Raw genomic sequence first — 25,343 nt, forward strand, 5'->3', positions numbered from 1 at the left:
TTTACGTGAGACTCCAGCTCCCAAACAATTCCCAGCATACATGGACTAGTGAACAGGGAAAATAAACTGTGGCACGCTTTGCTTACCCTGGTTATGAAGAACTTCCTCAAGGCATACTGCTTTGCATAAGGCTTGAACAGTGATTGGGCTGGGAAGTCACAGGTAAGGACATGGGACTCCCATCTGAGAGAATCCAGAACTTTCCCATTACCATCTTCAGCATGTTTCTCTTCCGACTGCCCCATCTGGAACTCTTGGTTGTTTTTACCATCTGACATTTCAACAGCCTAAAAGAAGCAAAACAACCCTTTTAAACAACCAAAATGTTTGATCAGATCTTTTATATAAATGAAATGCTAGTGTATGCCAGGCATCTGAACTTGGTAAAAATAAATGAGTACTTCAAACCCGCTATTGTTCTCAAGGTCTCTGACCTTTAAAACGCCATTCTATTCTATTTGTAAACAACTCTGACATGACAGAACATGTGAATACCACTTCACCCTTTGGTAGCAACATCTATCCCAAGACCTCAAAGTGTTCTGCAAATATTAGCTAAGACTCATATGCCTCTAAAGAACTACACTTCTACAAATATTAGCTAAATCTCATGCCACACTACTCAGCTCATAGGAGGCCAGTGCTATTCCCCAAGTTCAGAAAGGTTCAGTGTTCTGGTTAAGGTTACTCAAGAGTTCTGCATGAGACATCAGCAATAGAAATACGAGACTGTAGGACTTACATATGCCTGAACCTCCAGCAACTTGTCCAGGGTATTGCCCAAGTCTGCATTTCACTTTGGGCAAGTCTAGTAACACAGGAACCAAGTCTAAAACAATCCAGATTTAATCTATACAAGAGAAAGTAGCCAGGAAAACTAAAACAGTAGTTTAATTCTCACCTATCCCCCACCTTTAACTCTGATAGTCTTTTGTGCACAACAAGGGAAGCCAACAAATAGGCAGCCTCAACTTACATTTAGCAATGACCAAAAAGAGGCATAGGGGCCTGAGTACAACACACCACAGTGTTACAGCAAGCAGTGATGAACTCTGAGATGAAGTCACCCAGATTTCAGGCAAATAGTAGTTTAGCATAGCTGCATTGGCACAGCCAGACTGGTTGCTAGCCAACGATGGACAGACTTAAAGATAAGACCATGACAACATCTTCATGGTAATCAGCCTAAACTGCCTAGGATGACTCTTTGGAAGCAATTCATTTCCAAGGAAAAGAAAAAAATGCTTGACTTTCACTTCTGCCTCTCTTTTGTAAAGCTGGTCACCGACATTCATGTAATGAAACTTTTCAACAGCTCGTCAGAGGATGTTACTCCAAACTCTGCCCAGAACCACATTTTATGTTGATTTTGATTCCCTTTAAGGCTATGCTTCCAAAAACCCTTCCCTACACCTTGTTTTAGGTAACCTAGAATTCGCAAGTGGCCTTTCTACTTCAGGATTACTGAAAGAATTGATAAGCCTCACAAAGCTGAAAGCTCAGAGCCTGAGCTTGCAGAGTGGAAAAACAGAACAAACTTTCCAAATATTTTTTTTTTTTGCCTGTAAATGACAGTTTATTTCCATTAGTTTAAGAAGAATATCTTCCTAAAGATGTGATGCTACTCTTTAATAACACAAAATTGTAGCAGTCTAAGATGATAAATATGATGCCTAGTCTCCAATTATAGATATCATATTGTGTTTTTTGTTTGGTGATATTTCTCCAGAATTTTCTCCTCTGTGTTTTATGCAGCCTGCAACACACATTGAATGTAAACTGGAAGTGCTGAGTGATGCAAGCAACAACAACAGCAGACAGCATGAGGTTCAAGTTCTTCAGGTGGTTACTTTACTGTTGGATAGAAGGGGCTGCTCCATGTGGGTGTTGGCTCGTGGCCTTTCTGTAACATATTGTTGACTCATGGAGTGCACTGTGAAAACTAGACAACACTGATGAGTGTTCCCAGAGACTTCCAAGCACTGCAGGAGTAAAAAGAGAAGGCCTATGGATGACTTCATGACAGTACATTGTTCGTATCTGTTTCCCCAGCAAGAAAAACTATTTGTTACTACAGTGCACGTAATGTCACAGACAAAATGCTGAACAAAAAGCAAGAAATAGGAACCCAAGACAGCCAACCAAACTCAGAAGGAAAACAAAACCTGCATCAATAACTTGGGGTGGAGTGGGATGGTCCAAAACAAGCGAAGTGATGGCTTGTTTCCCTGAATGCGTGCATCTCCAGACTGGGTACCTTCCTGGGGCAGAACAGAGCTCACAGCTTTTGGTGCAGTGGTAACTCCATATTTCGGTGGTGACTTATGGAGTTGATCAGACTAGAACAATCTTAGTCTTTGATACAATGCTTCAAAGTGGGGAGGGAAAACAAACAAAACCAAAAGAGGTCTGAAAGCCATTTTCCTCACTCTGCAACTCAAATTACTAGAAGGATGAGAGTTCTTCCATCAATAGACGTGATTTTTCAATCAGCAGAACTGATACGTAGGCCAAAAGGGTTGAAAAATGCTTCTGTTCTTAATGAGAAGACAAGACTCCCTCTTCTAAGAGATCTGCTGGAGATGCTCTCAGACTGTTAACTCTGCTCGCTTCCAGGTAGTTTGGCTTTGCCTCTTGGCCATTACGTGCCCTGCTCCCAACCCCTTCACCACCTCTCGAATGCAGGTATGCAGCTGAACACGGCGCACCGCCGAACACGGTTACGAACTTTCATGCAGGAAATGCTTCTTGAGGCAACACGTTGGGGTTGAGTCTCACAGTCCTGGAGAGGTTCCTTTTCTCAGAAATAGGGTAGGGTCTCTTATAGGATCCTTCAGCTCATAATTCCCTTGCTGAGGAGCAGCTCTCAAACCCTGTCTTATCATGAGTGATGGAAAGTGTCCACCTCCTCATGCTGTCCCACTGTAGATGATGCAGAGATGTGCTCAGCTGGAATTACCCTAGCATAAGGCACAGAAGGACTGACAGCCCGGCTGCTGTTCCTCTTCCCCTGGCTGCACAGAGCCCCAGAGACTGCCTGTGAACCAGCCCTGAGGGCCCCAGACTCACGGTGTGAGCCCCCCTCCCTCCCACACACCCAGGTTAAGGCCAGCACTGCCACAAGGACCCAGCACCACGGCAGGTTCCCGTTCTCCAGGATACTCTATAAACGTGCGCTAAGACACTCCCTGCCCCAAAACATTTTATGCTTAAGCAGACAGGGAAAACAAAAGATAAAAATAAAGGGGTGGCCTTAACAAGTGCACACGGTTAATCTGAGAGCCGGGGCTTTTGTTGCAGAGCCACTCAAGGCTTACCACTGATGCTGCCGGTGACTTTCTAATAGCCCAGTGGAGCCACAGCACACCTGGATGTCTCATGCTTCCCAAAGCCTGTGTGTGCGTCCGAGGAGCACGTGGAGCTAGGTGACCTTGTCTTTGATGTCGGGTATCGGGATGAACAGAGGATGAATCTGTCTTCAGAGAGGTGTCTTTCTACCTATTAATTTATGCCACGCCACAGACTTCTTTTGAAGCAAGAGCAGTTGCAATGCACAGCTTTCTCATCCTCGCTTTCCTGCTGCCCTATCCAGCTGTCCACAAGGAGGTCACATCCCCTCTAAAAATCTTTGCTTTGCAGCTTACTTCTGTTCATTTCAAAGTTGCTGCCAGTGTTACATTCTTTTTGGAGAACCCCAGGGAACTTCTAACCTCAAATTAAGCAAAACAAAGTCCTTTGAATATTTTCCAATTAACCTGAGATTGACACTAACGTTTTGCTTTCAGTGCTCCCAGTATTTGAACAATCGGATTTCTTCTCTATGCCCCAGCTTCCTGGCCTTTGGCAGCATCAAAGCTCTAAGTAATTCCTTTCCCAGAGATCACTCTGGTTTTAAAACAGAGAAACTCTTTTCTGCTAAGTTCACTTATACCTTGCTCTTCCAGGCTGTGTCATTTAGCTGCAGAGATCAGAGAAGCCTTGCAGCAGCACAAATCCAGGGAAGATATCAAAGAGGAGTCAGCATGGCACGTTTCTCACACACTAGCAATGAGGGCAAAGATAATACAGTTGAAAGCCTTCCAGGTTGCCTCCTGCTCTCCGTCTCACAGCATAACATCCAGAGAAAAGTCATGCTGTCATGGCAGAGGGTTAGTTCTGAATCTCCAGAGCCAACGGGGAGCAAAACTGCAATGCCATAAAAATATCAACATTTGTAATTGATGCAAGAGAGCGGGGGTACCAGGCAGAGTCCCAGGCTGGTGTGAGCAGAAGCACGCCGGCCTTCGGGAGCCTGCGGGCACCACGGCCCGCTAACCAACCTTCATCTGAGCTGATGGCGATGCTGGAACATGCGACCCTTGGCAATGCACGCACGAACTCTCTCACTCAGCTGGAAATGCAGTTCTGCCAAAGTCACAGCTGGACTCTGCACAACCCTAAACAAAGGGAGAAGTCTCCCAACACGTAGTAAAACAACAGCACTCCCTGCAGATACACGCAGCGCCTAGGGAACAGCCATCCCATTACAGACAAAGTGTTTATACCGTGTATTGTCCACTGTCGCTTAGGTAAGGCCCACCTAAATGCTCCTGGGTAGATTGCCAATGTGTCCCAACTGTGAAGTGGGGAATTTGAGAGCAAATTGAGTGCTAGCCTGCAAACATCCCTCTGAAGAAGGCAAAATTGCCACCCACACTGTATAGATAAGAAAACCGAAGCACAAGAGCCAAGCGTACCAGCGCTCCCTCCCTTCTTTCTAAACCACAGACAACAACAATCCTTCCCCCAGTTACTGGAGCCGAAAGGCTATTTCAGAAAAAGAGAAGCTGCCCCTTGCCTAGAACCAAGAAGCCAAGAGCAGCTAGAGGTAGCAGCCTGAAGCCTACGCAGTGCCTTCCATAGTTTTACCTTGAGATCTTTCCTCCAGCACACCCCTGGGGTCCTTGCTTGTACTGAGGAAAACATGCTGTGCTCTGTATGCTCAAGGAGTTCACCTTCAATAAATAATCCAAGCAAAGGGAGCCAGTGCTGGCACAGTTGCACGGGTTGCTGGAGGGAGAGTTTGCAGCAATGTCAAACTCACCTTTGCTGGTGGCTGCTGCTGCCACTTGCTGGGAAGGAATCCAGTCCCCAAAGGGGAACACTTAGGAATATCAAGAGCCAAGAGCAATTTAGCCCCCATTAACTAATATCAAATATAAAGGACGCGTTCCAGCACATAGCAAGCAGCCATTACCTCCTTGAAAGACAGTTAAGAAAGATCTGGGGTTTAGGACCCAGAAAAGATAAAATGGAAATACGTAGATTTTTTTTTACCCCCCCAGAATGACTGCAGAATACTATTGCTCAACAAACATCAGTAGTACCAGTAGCGTGCAGATTTCTGCCTGGAAAAGTCCTGGGTCAGAAGCATATTGTTGACCCAAACCAGAGACAAAGCAATGAGACCCATGGGCAGCACTGTTCCGGATGTTAGGCAAGATGAACATTAGCATCTCTTCTTGCCTTTCATAAAATCAAGTTGCATGCATTCTCCCTATCCCAAGGAAACAATACACGACAGGTCATTCTGAAGGAGGAACAAGATCCAGGATTAAGCAATAAAGGCATACCAAAGTACTGCTGAAACTCCCAAAAGTAGCTAAGCAGGGCAACGCTATGAAGCGGGACTATTCAGCTTTCAGGTCGAGATCCCTTGGGGCACTTCGTTTCATGCAGCCCTGAGCATACTTTGTGTGGGATCAAGACACCAGCCTGAAACTTCTGCAGAATGCTGTTTAGCCCATAGGTGCACTACAAAAGCTTTCCATAGCCAAGGGTGATCCTTCCTAACACTGACTTTGAGATGATGAAGAAAAAGATGCTTTCACATTCACCTCATGGCCCTTGAGATAGTTGCAGCCCTACAGAAAAGCTTAGCCTTAAATCTTAAATCTTTCCAGAAAGTTGGTAACAGGAACATGAAACTTTATAAAGGTAATGGTAAGCCATCAAGAACAGCGGCAGCTTGTCTGGAAATGTGAGTTTCTAGCCCGGTTAACACAGAGCTGATGGTGAAGATCAGACTCATCCTTTGACTCTTTAGGCCCTCCAGGGCCAGCAGCTGTGCCACACCACTGGAACCAGCCCCAAGCCATCTCACAGCCTGCCTTTGCTTGGGGCAGGTCAAAGAAAAAAGCTGGTGAAGGGGACATAGGAGTACGGCAAATATTCACAGACTAAGGACAAGGGACCCAGAAAATTCCTGACTTTGGGTCTCCTACGGACGCTCTCCACGGCCTTTTGCAAAACATCTGCCTTCCCATCCTTCTTCATCCTCTCTTCTTGAAATCCTTTGTTACTCTACCTGGAAAAAAACAGGAACAGAAGTATTTCCCTCTTTTCCATGAGTCAAACACACCAAGGCGTACAGATTTGTAGCTACCTAGAAGAGGAGACAGAGTTCTCCCTTAAATTCACCACCACCACACTCCTGGTGCGGTGTAGAAGTGTGAGTGTTTCTGACAAAACCTGGATCAGAAACCAACTCCACTGCTAAATAAGTGCTAGTAGCAGTAGGTAAACAGCCTTTCATTCCATCCTACTCCCTGAAAGACAGAGCATGCCAGCAAAGACAGCACAGACTCTCCAGAGCAGTAAATAACCAAGTAGGCAAAGCAAACAAACATTTGAAACTCCATATGGCAGAAAACCTCTCTTTGGAGGGAGGGGGTGAAAACAGTTTTGTCAGAAAGGAGGAAGTTTTCTCCCCTCCCCTTCTCCCCACTTCCCCAGCCCTTCCTTCCCTTGTTTACTTTGTTTCCCTGATTCTAACCAAGTAAGAGAAAATCTAGTATTTGTGGAACTGGGCTCTTTCTGTTTAACTCCAGCTGTACCCACAGCCCACATACTGGCTTGGTGAAACTCACCCAGTCTCACAAAGTGGTTTCTCTAGCTTGAAATAAAACCATAGTGATTTTTACACTACTAAAATGACTGGTTCTTGATGGGGCTAGCAATTATCCAAAGACAGACCATGTTGCACAGCTTAGGGATGCAGGGGCTTTCTGTACTCTTTGCTCTGGCACTTCAGCCTCTTGAAAAAAGACAGCACAGGGAGCTCCACAGCAAAACATAAAATCTCACAGAGCACAGCTCAGAAGATTTTTACCTGTCATAGGTGTGGGGCTGGAGGGAGCTCGCTGTTAGTCTCAGGTCAAGGAAGAAGCAGCATCCAATTTCAGAGAAAAGCTCTTGCCAGAAGCACCAACCGTGAGGCTCCTTGGGGAAGGTATCTCAGGTACCTCAGGGTATCTGCACCACTTTCTCTGTGGGGAATGCCTGCTTGCATAGACACAGATTAGAGGAAGGCAGTTTGTTTCCTTCTGTTTGATTTAGGAGGAGTGGTTGTTTTGGGATCAAACAGCCAGCTCTTATCAGAGAGGGTCTGGGGCCTGCAACCGCATAATCTGGTATCAGAAAGTCCCCTTGGGCAGGGACTGTGAGAACAGATGCTGACCTCAGCCAGGCAGCACAAAAACAAACCTCAACACAAAAGGCAGAATGTCATGAAATAAGAGTGCTTGGGAAAGGAAACAGGGAGAAACCGAATCTGAAATCCTGATGCTTCTAGGAGCCATGCAGAGGGATTGCTGAGCAGAGCGAGACACGGCCAGCACAGGGTTGCACGAGGGCAGGCTGAGGGTCTGAGCGTGGCCACAGCCTGGGCCAGCTGGAGAAAGAGCAGCAACACCTCTGCTGCAACCCAGGGAGCTTCCAGGGTGGCAAGCGAAACCTGTCAGCGCCAGCCACGCTGCTGCTTTCTGTTTGTGCTCTTGCTGAGGTCTGGCAGACAGACTCGCCCTTTGCCGTCTGCCTGGTCAGCACCCAGCGCAGCACCAAGGGCTCTCAGTCCTGCTTGAAGGCAGAACAAACCTCTGCCCGGGAGAGCAGGGATGAGACAGGCATGGGGAAGGTAAGTGGCAAGCCCGTTTTGCTTTCGTGTCTTTTCAGACCGAACGTTTTGGAAGGAAAGTTTGCCTCGGACTGAGTCTCTGTCTGGGATTAATTCAGCTCAAATCTGTAGTCACCGCAGGCAGCAGGGAAGCTGCAGTAGCTATTAGAGGACAAGCCAAAGAAGTAAAAGCAAGCAGGCACAAAGAATCGCCCTTGCCCTCCCCTCCAGAAAGGAGGGCACAGAGATACAAATTAAAAAGCAACTACTGGTCACCAACACTAGCCAGTCACTGCGGGCTGGCCCCCAGTGGGACGGCGGCCCCAGTCATAGAGGCTCTGGCACGGGGATCATGGCACACCCTGCTCCAGCGTTTGAGTCCAGCAGAGCCGCCCCGAGCTGACTGGGAAGGCCAGAGGAGCTGGGAGCAGCCTTGAGGGGAAGGAGGGGAGAAGTTCTGCCCCCAGCTCCAGCTGCTGCCCTGCCCCAGGGGACGGGGAGAAGTGGCCGGCTTGCTTCCTCCTGCCAAGATGCTGGCATTGGTATGGCGTTGGCCGGGGGACCTGTGGGGCTGAGAAGGCCAGAAAGAAAAATGTGCAGAATGAAACGAGGCCGTTGCGTGGCGGAGACAGGGCAAACACAACAAGACAGCTCAGCACCCAGGCATATCACTCCGAGCGGCTGGCCCCCTCACTGCCTTGCACACATAGCACTGTGGAAGCCCAAGGCGGTGGCCATTTCCCCCCGAAGGCTGTAGGATTTCCCACCAGCTCGGCGAGGCTCCCCTGGCTGCGTGCAGGCACCAGGCAGCGCAGTGCCCCTGTAGCAGCTCCCCGCATGCCATCGCCTGCTCGGACAGGAGGTGGCAGCAGATGGCTGCCGATAGCACCCAGCCGGGCCCAGGAGCATCGCCCGCAGGCACCCTGGTACACGGGGCAAAAACCCTCCCCGGGTCCCATGGCCAGGGCAGGAGGTGCTGCCCCAGAGCAGCCGTCCTCCCCGGGGTTTGCCTTCCCCCCATCCACACATGTAACACCTTGCAAGTGCTTTGCCTCAAAACAGAGATGTTTTGCAAATTCGGCCTGTATCACAAAAACAGATGGCGGCAGCTAGGAAGCTCTGATTATTATTGATTAACGCAGGATTACAGGCAACAGGAGATAGCGGGAGCAGCAGAAACTAATGCAGATGTTAGCAGCAGAAGAGGACAAAACACAAAGTAAAAGCACAGGAATGAGAGGTGCCCTGCCCAGGTTCCCTCCCACTCTCAGCAATCAGGAGTCATCCTCAGATACCACCGTGCTCTGCAAATGTTCGTCCCCTACATCACCTGTGAGACTTCACCAGAATAAAACTTTTTCTGACGTGTAAAAAAAATTAGTGACTTGAATTATTTTCCAACACCTTGAAATGTCCATTTCCATCTGCCATCTTAGGAAATGCCAATGGGCAATCAGCCCAGCTGAAATAGGGAGCCCCAGAAGTCCATTCCCTCTGAATGCCTTGGGCTACCTTCACCAAACCTCTAAAACCTGAAAAACATCCGGATTTCAGAGTGTTCCTAAGTCATCTCTCTAGAGCTGCAAAGAAAATTTCAGGGTTGAGTAACAGTGTTGTAAAACAGTGACACGAAGCAGAATGGAAACCAGCAAAAGGAACGGACTGGAACACCACTAGCCAACCACCAGCTTGACCCCTAACCTTTCATTCTGATTTTTGCTGTCTCATGCCTGGGTCATTCCAGGCTCTGGCCCCATTCAGATGCCCATTTCACAGCAGCTATCCTCCAGGCAGTGCAGCACTGGCTTAGTTTGCTCCTGCAGCATCAAATGAAACTCGATCTTTGGATGGAATGCAGTTGTGGTGATTGAAGTTGCTCCTTCAACCATCCTTTTTTTTGTGTATATGCTGGACTCTACCTCTCACATAATATTTGCCCTTCCGACAGAAGGGATTCACACACTGTTGTCAGGAATGTCACCAAACAGAGAGCAACTTCCATATGCTCTTCCTAGACAAAACAGACCTACTTCCTGGGAGAATGCCCTAAGAAACAAGGTGGGTCATAGAAAGCAGTGCTGACTAGTAACTCAACAGGTCACCAATACCATCCCCAGTGTCCTAAGACGATCATCTGCACTTAATTCCTGGTCTGTTTTTAAAGGTCTCCAGCAAGGAGAATTGTATAATCTTGTGTATAATCTTGTTCAAAAATCCAATAAATATTAACTCCTCTTACCCACAGAAAACACTCTCTTGTCTAGGCTAAACCACATTCTCCATTTCAAGGTAAGCCCAAGATTTTTGAGCCTATCAATGGGCTATGTAAATGCTTTCTTCTTGCAGTATCTGTTTACATATTTGAGGACTACTCATGATTCCCTGGCTTGTCATCTACAGATGAACTGTTTAGGTAGAAACAACTTGACGTAACAGCAACTCAAATCAAAATCAAAGTCAATACATTTGAACATTGCTATTATTACAAATCGGAGGAAGCAGGGGGACAGATCTTCAGCCCACCAGCTCTTTAGAAGTAATAGAAGCCACATAACCCAAAAGTATAGTTTATTTTGTTTTCTTTTTTTAAAACCAGATTTACAATCTGTTTGTTGAAGACAGTATCAGAGTGGAAGATGTAGACTTGCCTGCTTTACAGGTTACTATGGAGACATCCTTCCCTGCATTATTCTGTAAACAGACCATATTACACAGAAGTGAGAAGTTCTTATTTTTGGCCATTCAAAAATTGCCCATGGTCAGAGTGTTTCACATGCTATGAATGAACAAACATCTGTGGTGAATCGGTTTGTTTCATCCCAACTTTGGCTAAGGGGAACTCGGCTGACCAGGAGATGAAGTTCAAAGATACACATCATCTTTTGAAGTCCCGTCAGAGAACTGATGGCTTCCCTTGCTGCTAAGTACCCCAAAACTTTGATATCTGTCCCCAGAATAACACAGGAAAATCCCATCAAGCACGATGAATCACACTCTTCTGCTCAAGCATAATTCTAAGGAATTATTGTAAATTACTTTGGACTGTGTCAGAGTATGAGAACTAATGATGCCAAACATTTGGTATCAATAGCAACGTCTGCTGATTCCCAACAGCATTTAGGCCACAGCTACAAGATTATTATTTTTTTTTAGATAACAAGTAACTGACAGCCCTCTTCTGTAATCAATACCAAAGCAATGCAATGAACTATGATCTTTGCATCTCTAAAAATATGCCTTCAACTTTCCCATTTTTATTTCACCAGCACTCTTTAAATGCCCAAGGAGTAGCACCTGTTAATCTTGGACCTTCGTACTGCTTTCCTCTCTATCAGGTTCTAAATTGATCACTATAGTTCGCAGAAACTATGAGAATTCTTATCTATTTCTACCGTTTATGCTACACTTTTCTTCCTAGATATCAGAACTAGAAATAGGACAGTCAAAGCTGCAGGGATAGCTTAGGATACAAACTGAATGAGAAATAGATAGGAAAAGTTCAGCAAAATTTAAGCAGAACAGCTAATGTACTGTGGAGGTGGCTCTAACAGAAAACTTCAGCTAGGTTAACCAAGATCGAAGTCACAAGCCATGTACCCAGCACCCCTGTTTGGCAGTCTCCGTTTGGAGAGATGGCCACAAACAGGGCTGCCAATTAAGCAGGGGTGACTCCTGTCAAAGGCACCCAAAGCCCGAGCATTTTTGGTCATGAGAAGTGCTAAAACCATCAAGCTGACCATCAGTGACAGGACAGAGGAGGTCTGCATCCACCTCCTCCCTGCATACCATACCTCTGCAAACCAGACCTCTCACTTTTCAAGGCAGGGACAGCATTTAGGGCAGGGATTTAAGTCTGAAATGAACTCTGCCAAACTGAATCCACAAGCATTTGGGGGCTGAGAGCTGTAGGTATTTCCCCAACACACAGTCCTATTAGTGCCAACAAAACCTTGTGGAGAGCCTCACAGGACTTGCCTGTCCTTGTGACAGGAGCAGAGTGGAGTCCAGCACAGACAGCTAAAGGTCTCTGATGACAGGGCCTGAGGATATAGGTTAAAAACAAAGAAAACGCCTCTTCAGAAAATAATCCTCCTTTCTTCCCTCTCAAGATGCAGAGAGTTTCTGCTCAGTTATTTACTTTGCAAAACCACAGTTATTCCGATGATTTTTTTTCTTACATGGAAATGTGGACAATTACCAGAAAAACAAATAATTGGGATGGAGACCAGTTGGATATCACTGAGGCAACTAAATGAGAATGCCTTGTGGAGGAGAAGAGAGTTACACAGTTAGGAACTGTCTGTTGTCACATTTAGGATAAACATGACAAGCAAGAGCTGCTTGTCCTCCTGCTACCGAAGACAAACTAACCACTCACAGTCAGGAAAAAAATTGACATCCAGGTTTTTTTCAGGGAAAAAAGGTTTAAGAATATGACTCAGGAAGTTATTTGGATATAACTCTTTTCCTACCCACATTCATGTAAACAAGTAAACACACATGCTTTTTTTTTATTTTTTAATTCCATCATATTTTTCAGGATTTAAACCCGTGCTAAATAGTTTCTTGAACTGCATTTTTATCTTCTTGGATTAAATTTGGATTAGTCACCTCCTGGGGGAAATGAGATGTGTCTTGGTATGCTCTGCTCTCACAATGGAGATTACCCTTATTTTCACCAGCCACAGTAAGCAAACACTGCGTACAGTAGCCTAGAGCTCAAAAAGGAGACCCTCTTAAATTAAGAATGTGAGGATTGGCCTAAGTAAAGGAAACAGAGGAAGGTGAGGTCGGGATGAACACACCTATTTTCTTTCTTCATGTAAAGTACAGACAGTTTTGTCCATGTGAACACACATGAAATATTCTGGCCATCTGGAACCAAGGAAGAACCAAAGACTCCCTCATCTGCTGGCTGGTCCAGGTCTGTGTCCTGTCTACAACAACTCCCTGAGAACAAACCCCAACAGCTTGTTTCCATCTTTCTCACAAGTTTGCCTACAGTAGTCCCCTGCTCAGAGTGCCACAGCATTATAGGTCAGGACTCTAAAATGTCCCCAAAATGGTTTTGCAGGTATGAAAACTAATGACAGAGCCAGAGCCCAAGGTTGGTAATATACAGTCTCCTAAGCCTTAGCTCTGCCAAGAAGAACAGAAGAGTGTAATAAAGAAGGAAGCAGCTATATTCAACAGGCACATTATTCTCACTTAAAGATAATATTGCCAGGAAGCACTTTGGGATGCTACAGTCACTCGTAGCTTCAGCCCCACAGGATTGAATCTTCCTGGATGGAGAAGTAGCCTTTGATCTGCTGCTACCTTTCACTCCTACATCTCAGGACTCCAGGTATTACAGTCCCAAATTACTGACATTACTATATTTCCAGCACTTCCCGACAACCAGACACAGGCCTCGATTGAAATAACTTCCACTCATAAGAAATTGTCAGAGAAGCCTCAAGAAAAAGCAGGTGTTAAGATCAAATGCACTCAATCACTTTTACTTCTGACCTTAGCCCAGGAGCTTAGCTCTAGGATTCTTCACGCATCAAAGGCACAGGGCACTGAGCACAAATCGGTGGTTTTGCAAGTAAAAAATAACACGAGTGTGCACAAGAACAGATGCGTGTGGTCCTCGGGGTGAGATTGACCAAAGAGAGCTATGAAAAAGCCAGAACTGCAAGCTCATGACTCAGATGCCCATGCCCCTGCTGGCCCATGATGATAGATTTCTTGCCTCAAATCCAATTCACTTCAGATACAGATTGCATCTTTTTCACTAAGGCCAAAGCCCTGAGAGCCTCAGGGAAGAAGAGCTGAGGACATCCATCAGAGCTGACAGTGAGAAAACACTGTGAATTATTCATAACACTCAAATAGCAAAATTAAAATTAAACTACCTTACAAGACAACGGGAGATATGCTAACACTGAAGAAATTCCAGGGCTGCTTTTATGTGCTGTGCAGCGAGCTACAGCTGGAAAGAAATACTTAATGGATAAAAGCCTTGTCTGTTTGTTTTCTCTGTGGATGGATGCATTTCTTGTTTTGCCTACGTTTATACCCAACCTTTACATAACCGTTGGCTTCATACCCGAGGCTATCCTCCTGAATCAAAATCTCTCCCATATTGGTAACAGAAAGATAGGCTGCTTCTGGCTTTTTAACTTGTTAATTATGAACTTACTTGTCTGATTCTCTTTGTCCCCTTCTCCCTGTGCAATACCTGCCTTGGGAAGTACTTGGCTTTTGCATCAGTGTTCAAGTCAGTTTTCTGTACTCGCTTAGCATGCTGTCAGGGCTAGTTTTCAAGGTACGGTCTCCTTTGATAGCTCCCGACAAGCTCTGCTAGAAGACAGCCAGTTCCTGAAATGTATTTCACTCACTTGTTTTTTAGGGTTCTCCACTCCGCAAGGATTGACAGTGTGGTAAAGAGAGGCACTCCAGACTGGATTTAATGCTACCATATGCTAGACAGAATGAGAATCCATCCTGCAGGAGAGCAGCCGGTACATTTCCACGTTAACAGAAGCCTGATTGCAAATTACATTTAGTCTCAACAGCTCAGTTCAGTGCACACAGATGCCATGGGGGACTGTAAAGTTAGCAAGATGTGGGGGAGTACGGCTGAATTTTTGAAAAAGCCTTGGCTGATAGGATGCCACAGACATTTGGAGCTGATGCCATGGAAGAAAGTTGCTGCTGCATTTGTTCTGCCAGAAATAAATAATAAGAGTAATGTCATGAGCTGTTAGTCAAATTACAAATTCTTGCTAGGCTGGTGATTGTCTGATGATACAAACGGCAGTATCGGCACTGTCAAATGCTGCTCTTATAACTTGACAGCCAGCACGTAAATAGAGTCGAAGCAGCAGCATTTACTCTTTCAAAATAGGTCAGTATGAGATGAGATGGATTTTCAGTCAGTGTGCCGTGTCTCTCCGGGCTGGCTGCAAAGTGCACCTTTTAGCTCTTGCAACAGACTTCACGCAACCAGAGGTACAACAAGACTAAATGACTTGGGCAGGTTTTGCTTCCGGCTCATGGATCTGCTCGGTGCCGGTGCGGAGTGAGAGCTCTGCCCTGCTTACTTGGGCACGAGCAACCAAACGACTCGGGGGCCTCTGCCCAGGGGCTATGACACAAAAGTACTCAAGCTCATCCTACCAGGCCTTTGGATGAGCAGGCTGAACAAACAGGGTGGCCAAGGACTTTTTACTGGCCTAAGCTCCTTGGGCACAGGTGCAGGGCAAGGTAAAGATACCTGGAAATGTATCGGTCTGTGGGCAACACTTTCAAATACGAAATGAAACCACAGGTGCACGAGTACTGTGTAAACACAGCCCTTGTGCTGCAGCATAAATGCTCTGCTCCACGTGAATAGGGCGAGATCTCTTCATCCCTCCTCTGTCCTGCTCATAGAAGACATCACGCAGCTCAGCTGCTCAGATCAGTGCTGGTAAGTGAAGCAAACAATCTCTCAAGGCCTCTTTTCTAGCATGACATCTCTATGAGGAATTCCAACATTCCTGAAGAATAAGGAAAAGCTTTCCCCACCCCCACTATACAGCCAGCCTGCAAAATTCACTGTTACCGAAGGTCACCAAGTCAAATGCTGCAGCTGGGTCATTTTATAGCCATTAATAATCATTGTAGCTTGGAGAATAAAGATAAAAGTGATCTAAATCCTGCTCTCCAGGACATGAGCCAATCTTCACCAGGGTCACAAAGGAATTGCTCCCACACATACATCACATAAGGGATTGCACTGCCTGCCAGGTGCATGGCAGGGGTTCCTTTTTCCCCCCTCTTCCCCATCATGTGTAACCAGAAACAGCAGGGGCAGACGGGAGCATGCTCCATACCGCACGTTCATATTTTCACAGATGAGTGACCACCAGCCAGAGCATCCAGGGCTCCAGGTTGCTCAGACATGAAGACATTCACATAATTTCCTAAAAGCCCGTATCAGCGAGGTGGAAATAGCTCCCATGTGCAGCGAACTGCCTCATACAGTTCCAGGAATAAAGCACTATGGCTCAGCAGTCCCCTGGGATGCTGGCTTTACATTTCTGGGCAACAACTTCACTGCTAAGCAAAAGGCATTTTTCAGTCTCTCCCTCTAAGCACATTCCCAGGAATCAAGCATCCAAATGAAGACAGAGAGACAGAAGAGCTAGTTTCCCAGGAGGTCTCTCAGTCAAGTCATACTCACACTGCCGGGGCAAATAATGCTCAAATGAAAAACGGGTTTACAGAGGAGCTGGGGATTTCAGACAGTAAGAAGGGGAGAAGCACTCTCCAGCTCTGCCCACACCATGGGCAGAATGGACACTGAAGATGTGCTGGCTGACTGCTCTGTGTCTAGGGAGCTAGGGTCTTTTTATGGGGAACAAGGACGGTTTGCACAGGGCTACCGATCATCAAGCTTCCCCATAACAGCCTCTTTTCCCACAAAGCATCTAAAATACATTAATCACTTGTTTAGGGATGATCAAGGGACAAGGACAAAGCTCCCAAGCAAGACCTCAACCCATCAGTGCACAAGCAGCGAAAGATGTCTTACAGAGCACAAACATCTCCTGCAACACCCAGACGTTGTCTTGGGAAGTCCCAGAACAAAATACAGCAACGGGAACTGTGGAAAGAGGAAGGCCAAGTCCCCAGGTTGGCTGGGCAGTCAGCATGAAGCTTTACATAGGAAGAAAACCTACTGGATACTGGAGAAGGGAGCTGCTGAGCCGGCTGCTGGTAGAGCCACGGAGCTGGCAGCATCTTGGGTGTCATACAGCTGAGCAAATCTGTTTAGACCTGCACAGAAGATATGAACGTGGCACCCAGTTCCCAGTTGTAGCTGAATGTTCCCACTGACATTGTTCTGTGCTTCCAGACATCCATGCTTCCTCCCATGAAGGCAAAATCCTTGTGTTTTTATGCAGACCTTGGGTTTTGTTTTCCACCTTGTGTTATATAAACTGGGGGAGGTTGGGGTTTCTTTCCACTGCTCAGACATCTTTAAAAGACAGTTGACTCCTTTTTAACATGGACGGTTGTGTTGTGTTCTTGCAGCACCCTTTTTGCACGCTGAGCAAGCCAAGAACTAGAATGATGCCAATGCTGAGTGCAATACTGAGTTTAGCGGTCAGCTCTCATCAGCTCTTTCAGTCACATCACAAAGCTCAGGCATAATCACAGCTTTCAGAACTCCAACAAGACACCCAGAAACATCACCCTGTGAAAACCAACATTTTCAAGAGCAAGCCCCTGTCCTGAATTCCAGAAGCATGAGGGGAAGGAAAGCGGCTTCCTGAAGCTCTTAGAAGAATTCTTGCTCCAAGCAAAGTTGTGAAGCTGCAGTGAACCATCTCAGAGATGGTGCAAGATCGACTTTTTTTCTCCAAGACTGCAAGCAGAGGAAACCAGAGATCTACTAGTGTAGCCTGCAGCATGGAGGCCTCTTTCAGTCTGTGTCTTATCAGTGAATTAAGAAACTAAGAAGTTTAATTTAAGCCTCTGACACAGAAGTTCTCTTCATGATGAGATCCATGGTTATTTCCTGCACTGAGCCATTCTTCTTCTTCCCTAACCCATTTCTTTAAAAGTTGCACCAAACAAGGGAGAGGTGCCAATAACCCTGGAGGCTTACCTGTTCATACTGATACCAGCAGCAAAACTACTTTTTTCTTTCTGAACAGGAGCCTACAGAAGGGCTCTCCCTAGACTTAGGGAAGATATGTCTAACCATCGTGTAGGGAACTGTTGTTTCTGTTGTTGTTACTTGTTTGTTTTTGTAACATCTACTAGAAAAATGAGAACTGTGTAGCCTATATTCAGTTTTTCCAAACAAGATGTTAAGATACGGGTTTTCCACACTTTGGAACAAGGCTCTGAAATTTAACTCTAGTGCTGTGGTTGGGAGTATCTGTCAGGCCCTAACCACGTCCATCTGACTGACACATCCCTGACCCTAGATCCAGAGCCTGGCCCCATGATAACTCCCCTTCAGCTGGCAGAAACCACACCAAAGGCAGACCTGCTCAGCCTCACCCCTATTCCCATCTCAGTGAGGGAAGTCTCAGGAGGATTTGTTGGCAGGCTCCATTGAACATGCTGAAATGTATTTTTCCCCCTTCCTTTTGATAGGCAGGGGGAGGGAGGGAGAGAAGATTTATACTTTGGCAACACACAGCTTTCCATACATATGTCATACAAGGCACCACAACCTTAACACCATGGGGACCCCATGAACTCCTCTATCCTCTGAAGTCCAAGGTCCAGCTCTAAAATACAGAATTTGAAGAGAACAATTAAGCTTATTTTTGCTATTAGCAAACAATTTCCAGTCTTGTTCTCCAAAACCACTGAATCACTTTAAATGAACTTTCCAAAACAAAAAGAAAAAAATAAAAACAAAACCAAAATTGAAGAGAACAGGATTTTATACAGTAGGCATCAGCTGAAGCAGTCAACTGCAACCTATAAGCCCCTGAAAACATAGGCTTCAGAAAGAAGCCTGTGTATGTAACAGAAAGACATTAGCTTTGTCGGTGTTCCTAACAGCTCCACCTGTAACGTATATGCCATAAATACTGGCACTACTGGCTACCAAATGGTCTGCACAGCTCAGGAGAATTCACGTACTTCTGCTGCATAAAGGACAAGTCCCGGGCCCACCAGTTTTCAGCAACTGTCTTGGCTGCAGGTGCAATGTTCGACTCAGTTGAGAGCAGCTTTGCTTCTGCCCTGAACGAAGTATTGCAGCGTGCCCACTGGACCACCATCAGCACATTTCACACCACACAGAGAGAAGTTACCCTAAAGGTTACAAGCATGACAGATCTGGATGCTAGACAAGCTTCCTCATGAGATGTTTTCAGGAAGAAGAAGAAAAAGTGCTGTGCCTGCTGCAACTCTAGAAGTCAGGTCACCATAACCTCAGTAGTGACCCAGCAGCAAACATCAAGCATCTCAGCTAGTTTTAAGTATTTGCTTTACGTCTTCATCTGGTCTTTAAAACTTCTTTAATTTCTTGGACAGGAAAACTTTCCCTCCAAGTTGTACTCAAACTCCAAAGAAAAAAACAAAACCACTTGATACTGCCTAATAAACACCTATCAGCTGTCTGCTTTGAACTCTTGCTGTCTGTTACCTACAGAGAGCATCTGTATCTCTCCTTTTGCCTCCTTTCCTCCACACCCAAACGTACCGGCGGGTGACAGTTGCAATAACCAGAGCACAAAAGATGAATGACAAGTTGTACTTGGTTAGGTGGCAGAGATCAACTCAGACCAGATCTTTTCCATGCCTTCAGGGTGATACGCCAGCCGTGTTTCCACAGGACAGCCCCTTGACTTCCATTCTGAGACCTCTTTTAATACTGCAGATGCCAGAGAGAGAAAAAATAAACAAAAGTCCTACAAAGCAGAAGTTACTTCATATTATCTTCATTTATGCACTGAACAGCTCAGTCCATGAGAGGTTTGGGTCCTGTCTACAGCACTAAAGTCACTCACTACTAAACCTCCCCATCAGTGAGTTTTGTGACTTGAGAATTTGCTTTTAGCTTACTGCTGGCTGAGCAGGTTGCCATATACCACCCATCTTTCTAGGGGCACAGGAACCATTTTCCTACGGAAAATAGACAATTCTTGTTGCTCTGAGGAGTTGTCAGGGGTAAGCTTTCTGTTTTTGCTTCTCTGATGTCTAATAATGAGCTAGTGAATGTTTCAGTCTTTTCCCCACTTTGGAACTACTCATGCAGCATTTCTTTTGTCTCTGGCAACCCTTTCCTTGAAACCTTGCAGGAACATAATACCTCAGTTGAAGGTTCAAGAACTGTACAATATGGGACTGGGAATGTGCTCCATCCTTCCTTCCATTTACATCATCTGCAACTCATCTCTACAAACACACGCTTTTCAAGGTGCAAGCCCTCTGATCATTCTCCATCTCCAAGACATCCCATACAGCTGTACGAAAGTCACATCATCCTAATAAAAAACATCTCTTATATAGACTAAGCTTATCTAGTGATGGAGCAGGACATTCCTCCTGAGACAGTCTCTGGTCATACACTAAGACAATAGATGTATGCTGTCCTTCACTGCCCTATGCATGCATTGTGAGCTCTAGACATAAATGCACCTGGCTAGAAATTCAACAGACAACTAAAGGTTAATTTGCACTTGTTCGATTGTCAAGCACCTGAGATATGACGACAACACATTGGCACACTGTAATTGCAACATATTATTAAGTACCTTCAGTCCCCAAGGGCTAAGACACTTTTAAAAAATAATAAAGCTAATGCACGTAATAGCCTGTGTCTTGTTATTTAAGAAACCTCTTCCCGGCATCGGACGTCGACAGTACGTGTAAATGCACTTTCTCCAATAACTACGCACAAGGAGCGGTTTGACGGAGTGCCAAACAGCACAATGACTGTTCTACCTTAGCAATGTACAGCATATGACATGTTCCCTTTAGAACTAATTGCTTTATTTAAAATAAATAAATAACAAAGCCATTTGCTAAATCCTAGCCTGGTCCCTTCCCTTGATGAGCAATTTCAGACTCCACGTTGGACCTTCAGTTTGGTGTTAAAAGACAGGGACAGAAAAGTGTTTTGTTAAGCCATTTTAATTTTCTTATTTAATGGAAGAGTTCAGAAGGGTATTTTTCATTTTATTATTTGAACATCTGCATTATACATTCTGCTGAGCCTTCCCTTATGTGACTCAAGGCTGACAAGTTCAGGCTGTCAAACACAACCCTTTGCATCAAATAAATTACCCTACACCAAGATCCCGTTATAACTATTGACACAGACCAAGCCACACATCTGAAAGTCAGAAAATTCTTAACTTTATTATTACTCTTAGTGTGCGTTCTCACGTGCGTAACATGAAAGCACTTTCAGAACCGTTCCCAAAATTCATTCTGTGTCAGACTGCTTCTCACCTCCCCACGTTAAAAAAAAAAAGGACAGGAATTCCTTTTCTTGCTCCTTCAAGAGAGGAACAGCTGTAATGACTTCACAGACAAATCAATGCCATTTCCAACAGAATTATTTCATTTTTCTCCCTACTTCAAGAAAATTAGAACAATTTCACAATAAGCCCTAGGGAATGAGCTCATGAAAATGCACAGAGAAGACAGCATGAGGAAAAGTCTTTGGTTATATATTTCAGGAGGCAGCAAACAGGCCTCTCTGCTGCTCTGTGAGCTGTAAGAGTAATTATGTATGCATTTGCTGTATCCCATAATCATCACTATCACAGAGATGACATCTCATAGCAGAATTGGGAATCTGCCTTTCCCAAAATTATTTTTTGTTTGGAAGGAGAAATTATTCTAAATAACGTCTGGGGAAAGATAGATATAGGAGAGCATAGATTTGAGAGTCGGACACTCTAGAGCCATAATCCTATCACTAGCTTTCTAATCGATAGAACAGAATTATTCAACTCCACATTTGCAAAATGGTAACACATCTGTCTATGGCAGAGGCCTAGGCTACTGATAATTTCCATTAGATATTATGAACTGGTGTGTTAATGTGAACTAGTCAGATCACGTCTTTATGGAGGAATTGCTATGGGCTTTGTAAACCCTTGGCCAGATTGGAGGGCAAGGGGACTCTCTCCATTATCCTGATGAAAGTGCTCCAGGAGCCAGGTCATTGCCTGGCCATAGAACAATGCACACAAAAGATGTAGAGCACCTGAAGAGTTGAGTTTAAGTGCACCTCTGCTTCCCTCAGACAACCCCGAGTCATCTCTTCATCTCTTAGTTGAGAGATGAAGGAAAGGACAAGGGGAAGGTGGAGCAGCTTGAGGCAGTGTGGGTTCAGGGAACATCCCCTTCTAAGGACTATTTCTACGCCCACTGGGCCAAGGCTGGCACTCTCAAAGATAACAGTGCCTTTGGTGCATCAAGACCCAAACCACAGGAAAGACCTATCCAGGTGGCTGACTGTACACACTGCTGGATCCCTACGGGCAAAGAGGAGAGGCCTAATGTGTGACAGCACCAGCCAGGCCCATACACCCTTGTCCATGAGTCTTTTCCAGTATCCTGGTCTGCCTTCCAAAGGAAATCAGTTTGTCCTACTAGTTTCACATTAGGCCACATTAACTGTTCACAGAGCCACATCTTGTACACTCATCCCAGTATTTTTCTTGCTGGGAAGTGTATAACTGGACACACATCTTCCTTTTGATAAACTGTGCTGCCATGCAGGAAGTCATGGCTCCTTCTGATCATAAGGTCTCAGGTGAATTATTTTCCTTCTTCCAGTGACCCTGAAATATGGCTTGTGTATATTATTTATATGTATTGCTCGAGCTCCAGAAATCCTTGTAAAAAAATCTAGTTTCCATTTTCACTGCTGTGGCAAGACAATGGGGCCTAATTATGAGAGGTGTTGGAACACTTTAAATAAACCTGAGTGTAAACGAAATCATCGCCTCTAGAAGAGCTGCATTATATTAGGCATCACTCATTAACAGTTGCACTGGGTAAACATCACAGCACTCCTTTGCACAATATTCCAGTAGGATTTTGGCTTTGTAATCCCACACCATCTTTCCACATGCAAGAGGTTCATACATGTGCAGTGGGCTGGTATGAGTCAGCTTGGATCAAACTGGGCTTGATCGAGTGCCATTCTGGTTTGAAAAGAGCTAATTAGAAGTATGTAATGCCTAAATTCCAATATTGGGAACACTTATCTGCAAAAACAGTCTTAATACACTGAAGGCTCTATCACTAAATTACCCATGAGCTTGCCTAACACACAGATCAGCAATCTTTGCTTCTCTGCTACCTAAATATGTAGGTATGTGCGAATCCAAAGCATATTCTCCAGGTGTCCTGTACAGTACATGCTGTGCAGAATACTGCTACCAAACTTCAAGCCAGGACAAATTGCTGGCTGGACAATAAACCAACACTTACCCAATGACATGTCGTCACTTATGCATATGGGGGAGGAGGAGAAAAATCTTTATTTGTTCTGGCCATAGATGAGGGCACAGCTTGAAATTGATTGATTGCGGGTGCATTCAGAGTAACAGCCTGATCCAGTTCCAGCAAAATCCAATGGCAAAATTCTGGTGCAAGACTACACTGAGTATGACAGACTTCCTTCCCAAAGACTCTGGCTCATACTTGACTGTGCAGAAGCAATCAGACCCTCTGTCACCTCACTCAGGGAAGTTCCGAGTAGGTATTTAGACCTGAGCTCTATAAGAGATAGAGGGATGATAGGCTGATGTTTAAAAGGTTTTCTTTGTTATACAAATATTCACAGTAGAGAACCAAATAAGGTAACCTTGTATGAAGATCATTCTGTCAGGAACTCAGTCCACAGATCTTTCTTTCTACCTGTATCACCTCCACTACCCCAGTATCGTAGCATTTTACAACTTCATTTTCCAACTACTCCATGAGGCAGGAAAATGTTTGCTGTCCCCTTTCAACAGACAGTTCTGCAGAATTAGCTTAAATGTCCTACCAGTGGTATTCTGCAGAGTAACCCTTTTATCTCACACATCCCGTCTACATTTGATGCAACAGTTTTTCCCTAATGCTCACTTTTCCCCCCGCTGATGCCTTACATTCAACTTGGAAAGCAAGGCTTAGCCAACCTGTTTCACTCCCATTTAAAATTATGTTAACGTCCTGGCTCTGGAGCACCTTTTGCTATGGTCAAGACCACCGCAACACAGTTCTGTTTAAATCAAAAATAATATGCTGACATGGAAGTTAGGCCATTGTTCTTCTCACGCTAATAAAGCGAAGAGCTGAAAATTGAAACGGTCAACCTAGCAAAATGGTCAGGAGTAGCTATGTTTGTCATCTCTTGACAACTCCAGATGAAGAGTACTTAATTCATAAAAAGCCAAAATATGAGTTCTCTAAGTACCAATGTCACAAAATTGGAATCTCAGTGTGTTTTCTTAGAGCTACTTAATAGAGAGAAGTGCCTTTATTTAGCACCTGTCATCTCAAGCTCCCAAAATGCTCTCTCAAAAATTAAGTTTCCAATAAGCTTCCTAGCCAGACATCAGGCTCCAATTTGCAAGGGGTAAACTTGCTTAAGGTCACCCAGCATGGGAAAGAAGAGCTGGGAAGCAGCTCCAGGAATCCAAAGGACCACACCCCTCACTTGCCACTAGACCACACAACTGTCCCCATTTCACTCAAGCCATTATTAAGCAGGATAGAAGAACACTGTGGTTTTATTTTGTTAGCTGAACTCTTGCATTAATGTTTTACTGTCCCACTGATGTTTTGCCTAGAACATTCTGTAATCCACAAATTAATATGTGAAGAACATCCAGTACAGTTTGGAGCAAAAATTTCAAACAGCAATAGAGTTTTGATTTCCAGCAGTTTCATAAATCAGAAGAGCTGGAGAAAGAAGGTTCCTTATTTTATCACACATTGCCTTGTGTAATGCCAGCAAAACCACCGCCCTTCCCAAAACCAAGCAGAAACACTATTGTTGCGGCAAACTCCATCTGGTCACTTAGAGAATTTAAAGCCTTGCATCATTCAAGCAGTAGTCTGTTTTGCATAGACAGAAAGGGAGTATGGCTCCAGATACATGACAAGGGCCAAAAATAAGCGTGTTCTACCTACGCACAGTATCTGACATTTGTTTCCCTGCCCTTATTCATCATTTCATGCTTGATGATCTTGACTTTAGCTTCTGGGATAAGGGCTTCTCAAGCCTGTAAATCCTCCTCTATTCTGATTTTTGTTGAATCACTTTGTTAAAGGATTATTCCAGGTAGAAGCTAATCCTCCCCTTTTACAGACAAGCCCCCACTTCACTCAATGCAGTGAAGTGGGAATCTAAGACAACCCTGTCCATACTCAAAGTCTTTGAATAAAGTTTCAGGAAACTTATTAATGATAGTAAGTCTTGGATTGGGCTTAGACCCTGCTAGCTAAGGGCGCAAAAGCAGCTGGGGAGGAAGTATCTGACCACAAAGGCATGCCTGGTCAAGAAAAGCCATCACTGTCAATCAAAATCCAACGCCCCAGCCTGACTCTGGAACCCAGCATGGAGCTAGGCAGAGCGTAAACCCTAATCTGAACAAAATTATTTAAAATCTGTCTAAGGCAAACTAATTAGTAAGCATCTCCCATCTGCCAGATAGCATCAGATGTTTCGCATCAGCACAGCCTGGAGCTGCGATCCCCGCAGCCCTCGCTCCGAGCCGAGCAGCACAGAGCCTGATTAATGCCCTGCTGGAGCTCTCCCAGTGCTGAAGGGGCTCCTGCTTGCAGCCAGCCAACAGCACGCGGAGCTTCAGGCTGAGCACAGTCAAACATGAGGTTTGAGTGAAGCTGCAGGGGAAAAATGCAACTATGGGGCTGAAACAAGAGTGAGTCAGTA

The 25,343-nt window shown here is 45.1% G+C and overlaps 1 protein-coding gene across 1 annotated transcript in view; it reads right to left on the reverse strand.

Annotated features, from left to right (window-relative positions):
• The window catches only part of TP63 (tumor protein p63), a 293,066-nt gene that overhangs the window by 220,815 nt on the left and 46,908 nt on the right, over positions 1–25,343 (reverse strand). The window contains exon 3 of the mRNA XM_035544952.1: positions 87–287. The gene's annotated coding sequence lies outside the window, so the exon portion shown is untranslated. The remainder of the gene's footprint in view (positions 1–86; positions 288–25,343) is intronic.

The sequence above is a fragment of the Cygnus atratus genome, chromosome 9 (assembly GCF_013377495.2).
Source record: "Cygnus atratus isolate AKBS03 ecotype Queensland, Australia chromosome 9, CAtr_DNAZoo_HiC_assembly, whole genome shotgun sequence".
Classification (NCBI taxonomy): domain Eukaryota; kingdom Metazoa; phylum Chordata; class Aves; order Anseriformes; family Anatidae; genus Cygnus; species Cygnus atratus.